Below are 6,000 nucleotides of genomic sequence, written 5' to 3' on the forward strand. Positions count from 1 at the left end.
TCCAAGAGACTGTCTTGCTTCATGAAATGTGGTTAAATATGTTCATGCAGACAGAAAGAGACAATACAAAATTTGTAACTTCTAGTGGTTGTAAATGCACCTGCATATGAATCGTGACAATAGACAGCACACAAACAGGGAAAAACCAGTGAACAGCCTGGATTTGTGCAATCAGCTGAGCAAAATTGCCCAGGAACCTGTTATGCAGTTCTGACTTAGTCTACTTAGTATACCACTTCGTGGCGCTTTCTCTTGACTTCTCCATCCACGTCTTTAGTGACATTACACAGACAAACGGAGACTGAGTCAGCACTGCTAAGTCAATTTTGTCCAGCCCATTGTACAAATCCAGGCTGTTCACTTGTGTTTCTTAACGGGAAGCTGGTAAAAACGCATTTCCTGTTCACGTCCACCTTCTTGCCTTAACAAGTCAAAATGTCCGAAATCGGTCTAATTTCCCAGTAAAAACAGACCCACTGCACATTTCAATGGACAGCTTAGTTTTCAGACCAGCAGAAGCAGTAACAAGCATGTGCGAGTGACATATGCATAAATTACAAAAATTACCCATGAGGTACATGATGGTGGCGGTTGCATTGTAAAAAGAATGTATTTTAGAGCCTAACCTTGGTCCTGTCTAACCCTGACCAAGTAGTTTTGAATTCTAACCTAAACTAAGTGATGTTACAGCCTATAGTCAACCATAAAAACCATGATGAAGGCCATGATGATCATAGGCACATCTAAAAAGAATTTTACATCAAGTTATAATAATTTTCTAATTCTACTTGTCTTTTTTGTCTAAACCTAAAGAGAGTGTAAAAAAAAGTATTGTCGGGCCACTGAAAGTATAATGGTTTTCATTCACATGTCCACAAGGCTTGTGGTTGAAAGCACACACCAATCGTAGTTGAAAGTGCATCATCCAACCATCCCTCATATCTCCATATATGGAGAACTTAATAAATCGTGGATGACAATAATGTTTGCTCCGATACTAAAATGTTTATATGAGGTATATTTCCCTCCTTTCACATGTAATGGTGGTCCTTAACAGGGCAAAATTATGAGTCAAATTTAAGGGTGTGAACAAACAACAGATATAACAAGTTGAGTTGTTCTACATGAATGCCTTGCTACAGAAATAAATTAATGAATAAAAAAAAGCCAAGGGGTATGTTCCCATATCACAGTTTCCAGCCATGCATTATGGACCTCCCGTATATTAAACCAGTGGACAAATGTACATATTACATCATTTCTGTGGACACAAGGCTAATCTTTAACTAGTTGCTTTTTGTGACAGAAAGAGATTTAAAGGCTGGGTATGTCAGTAACTCTGAGAACAATTTGAATTCAAGTTCTTCAAAGAAACTTGGTGTGTTAAAATTTTAAAAGAAAAGTGAACGATGCAATTCAATATTCAAAAATGTTGAGACACTGCCAATTGTAAATTCAAACAGAATCCAATGACTTGAAAAATCTCATAAACCCATATTTATTTCTGATAGAACACAAACAATATATCAGATGTTGACACTAAGACACTTTACCATTTCATAAAACATATTAGTTGACTTTTGTTAACTAAGTTGGAACAGGAACTACAAAAAAATGAAAAGGTTTTTGTCAAAATCAAGAAAGAAAAAAGAAAGAAAAAAAAAAACTGAAGGAGAGCCAATCTGAGAGCACCTTGTAAGTGCCAAGATCCGAGTACAACTAATTAGGTGAAAAGGGCCCTTTTATGCTATGTCGACTTTTTTGCGCTTTCTACAGTGTTATAATTTTAATACTTTAATACCGTTTTTATCACATAAATGCATGTTTGATTTTTCCATTGTGTCTCTACATTGAGCTTCTATGGCGCTGGGGGGGTCGTAGGGGGGGACTCAATTATTGGTCATCTTCTCCAGATAGTGCACATTAATGAGAAGAAACACCCACCTCCACTGCTCAGTGTAAGGCGGAAGACACAGCAAAAGACACAGCGGTGGATACTGTGTTTTCGGTGTCAACATGTTGCAAAAGAAATGCTTCTTCAGCTGTAAAGGAAAGCAACATTTGTTCAGAGTTGCACCAACGTTTGTATTTGTGACCGGAACTTCAATGAAGACTGCTGGATGAAAAACGGACGGTTCAGCAAACAATTTGCCTGAAAGGAGGGTCTGTTCCTACAATCAAGGAACAGGTTTCCAATCCTGAGCCACAAGCTGTAAGTAAAACCAAATAAACAGTTTTGTTTTGATAATTAGTGTGTGAGCAACGGTCAAACTAAAGGAATTTACCTTAACTTTACCCGATTGCTACCAGCAGGTAACACACATGTAGCGATCAACACTGTAGATGGAAATGCTACAAACGTAACAACCAGGCTAAAAAGTTTCAGCCGATTAGCCATGCAAAACAATAGATTCACATGAAGTGGCTAGAAATACAGCTAACTATAGTGTAACAATGAATAACAGTGTTAGCAAATAGCATCATTAGCTTATCTATTTCTTGGCAGTGTACCTTTTCCACCTCTGTTTGCATTGTGGTACATTTGCCACATGTACACCTATTAACAGAGTATATGTACAAATATATAAACCGAGTAAAGGATGGCAAACAATGTTATATCGCATTATAGCTGGTAAGCAGAGTATTTACCAAACATACGTCTTGCTGCTTTCACTGCTGCGGGTTGCTGAGTTGTTCACTCGTTTTCGGGGTCTGAGTCGGGCTTGAACATGTACAGCTGTATGTTTTGTGTTGACATTGTTTACTGAGTAGGGTGTTTCTGTGACGAAAACAGTGGGCGCTCCCAACAGCTACTCCTGGCAGTTGACCAATCAGAGGCAGTCCGCATCAGGGGGAGGCGGGGCTTAGGGCAAAAGAGTACTATTCTGCTTGTTTCTGGCAGAGGCAGAGGATTGATATAAAATAAATAAAGGGTTACATGAAAAATGCTGTATTGATTCCTGCCCTTGTGGAATCACATATTAAAATAAATTAGCCTGAAATTAGCATAATAGAGACACTTTAATTGAGAACAGATCAGCATAACTGGATATAAAAAGGAGCATTTCAAAGAGGCAGAGTCTTTAAGATGTAAAGATGTGCAAAGGTTCACCAATCTGCAACAAACTGCATCTAAAGGTTGTGGAACAATCTCAGAAATTATGAAGATTTATAAGATCCCATCATCTTCAGAGTATAATGTCATTAAAAGGTTTTGAGAAACAGGAGGAATCTGCAAGTGCAGAGGGACAAGATCAAAATCAAAACTGCTTGTGATTTTTGAGCCTCATGCAGCACTGAAGCAAAGTATGCATGATTTTTTTTCCCTGGAAATCACTGCATTAGCTCAGAAACACAGTGTACATTTTACAATGTGATCCACAAAAGCAGCTCAAAGTTCTATCATGAAAATAAGAAGCTACAAGTAAACATGGTCCATACACAATGCCATCTTCTCTGGATTAAAGCTCATTTAAAATGGTGTGAGGCAAAATGGAAAACTGTTCTGTGGTCAGATGGATCAAAATTTGACATTTGTTTTGGGAAACCATGGTTGCAGTGTCCTGTGGACTAAACAAGAGAGGACCTTTCCAGTGGTTATCAGTGGACAATTAAAAAGCTTGCATCTCTGATGGTATGGGGTTGCATTAGTGCCTGGCACATCTGAAGGCTCCATCAAAGCTGAAAGGTACATAGAGATTTTTAGGGCAACATCTGCTTCCACCCAGACAATGTCTCTTTTAGGAAAAGTCTTGCAGATTTCAGGAAAACAATGCTGAACCACACAGCATCCATCACAACAGTTGCTGAAGGTCCATTGAGCAGCTAGAATCCTGCATCAGACCAGAACGGGACAACATTCACCTTCTCAAACTCCAGAAATGGGTCTCCTCACTTCCCAGATGTTTACAAGCAGTAATTATAACTCATCTAATATAACTGTACTTTTTTCTCTGTGTTTACTAAGTACTTATTTACCTTTAGATGTTTATAAAGCATCAATTTACATTGGATCATTGACTGTTTGTTTTGCTCTTCTGTTTGCTAGCAGCCAGAATATGATTTACAATGCAATGATACATCATGCTCCTTGTTTAAGTACAGTTTTCACACGACCTGATTGGTTTGACTTGCTCTAATTAACACATCATTAACCCCCGATGATCAAGATGAATACTCACACCTATAATTTTTTATCTCCCCTTTGCCATTTTGCAAATTTCATAGCAACATCTGAGGATCATATTCTCCATAAAGGGAAATGGGGCTATCTGCGTTATTCTCTGGTATGATGCTTTGGGATATTGTTTACATTCTTGTCAGAAAAATCTGAGCCGTGTCTCAAACTGAGTTAAATGAGCTAAAAATCGGTCTGACTAAGCCTTCATTGCTGTGCTTTGTTTCACTAAAAACTTCATAAATAAAATGAATAATTAGCACTATCTTGATCAGACTTTTTTCTTTAAACTCTACACTTTACAATTTATCAGAAGCTAAAATCCTAGTTCTGAAATACTTGCAGGTATTTGAGAGAAGAAAATATGCAGGACAAAAAAAGGGTCCTGGAGAGTCAGATCCACAGCTGATAAAACTTAATATATGTCCATGGACTGGAAGACCCATAAATGACATTTAGACATTTATAGTGGGCACCCCCAAATTGCAACCCGTCCATGACAGGACACAGAAAAATACAGATTTACTTATGCAAATTGTGCTGATGCTGGTATGTGGATGGGACATGTGCACCTGCTACGACATAGCCAGAGCCAACAGAAAGAGGAGGCTACAGACTTTTACAAAGATGAGGACAATGTGCAACAACATGGGCTTTAACACCGTCACAGAGCAGTTTCTTTTGATATTTTTTGGACATTTTTATTTTTTTTTTACCTTTACAATATAATGGACGAATTTTAAAGAGCAACAAAACCATTGCAGAGGTGAAATAATGCATGTGACCTGTTTCTCATCTCAAAACATTAGGGCACATATATGTTCTATTTATTTATTTATTTCTATTTACTCCTTGCTTTCACTTTTTTTTTTGTCTTATTGCTGTTTGGTTTCATTTGATTTAAAAAATAATGTGATTAGTTTAAAGACAGTATTGTGTTGTGGTTCATGCTGTTTAGAGCTCAGTTTTCCAGCTAATCAGCATGACAAGTCCTGCCCCATCTATAAATGACACCAAAATGAGATGCAGGCACAAAAATAACCTCAGAATACAATACAGTATTATGAAAGTCATGCTGGGGCTCTCAAAGCACCGATCAATTTGTGTCCACCTAGATGAATAAGATAAATTTGGTTTATTTCACAATTTGCCACGAGACTGGTCTGGGTAATTACTCAAAATGTGCACTTTCACTTCTAATTATTAAATTCAATTGGTTGCTTTTTTTAAAGTGATTTTTTTATATATAACAATAATTATTATTCTTTTTTTTAATATATATATATTATGTCTCTCTGGCAGCTGCTATTTGTTGGGGACCCCCTGGAAACCTCCAGAGGGACTCCAGCAGTCACCCAGCCACATGTTGGAAATCCCACATCCAAAAATGTGCACTTTGTTTCTACCCGTCCATACTGCGACCATGTGCTTCCGGGGTGGCTCGCCACAACATTTAAACTGCCTCCCCCCCCTGTCATCACTTTTCTAACACTTTAATCGATGTACCGACCGACCCCCCCGTCTAAAAATGTGTCTAAACTGTCAGCTACCCTCCAACCCAGATGCCATATTTAGGATACAAATGTGAGGAGATGACAGCGTTGTAAAATGGAGCCCGTGCTGAGATTATAATTAACATTTCCAACCTACATCACTCTCCCTCCCACTTCTCCTTTGCTCTCCCCTATTCACTCACTCCTGTACGATAAATGGGGAGGGGGGGTGCGAAAGAAGAGAAGGGGAGAAGAAAAAGAAAGGGAGATGGAGGAGGAGGAGGAGGAGAAGGAGGTGGAGAGAGCGAGAGAGAGAAGAGGGTGACCAAA

The sequence above is a fragment of the Melanotaenia boesemani genome, chromosome 5, assembly GCF_017639745.1.
Source record: "Melanotaenia boesemani isolate fMelBoe1 chromosome 5, fMelBoe1.pri, whole genome shotgun sequence".
Taxonomy (NCBI): Eukaryota; Metazoa; Chordata; class Actinopteri; order Atheriniformes; family Melanotaeniidae; genus Melanotaenia; species Melanotaenia boesemani.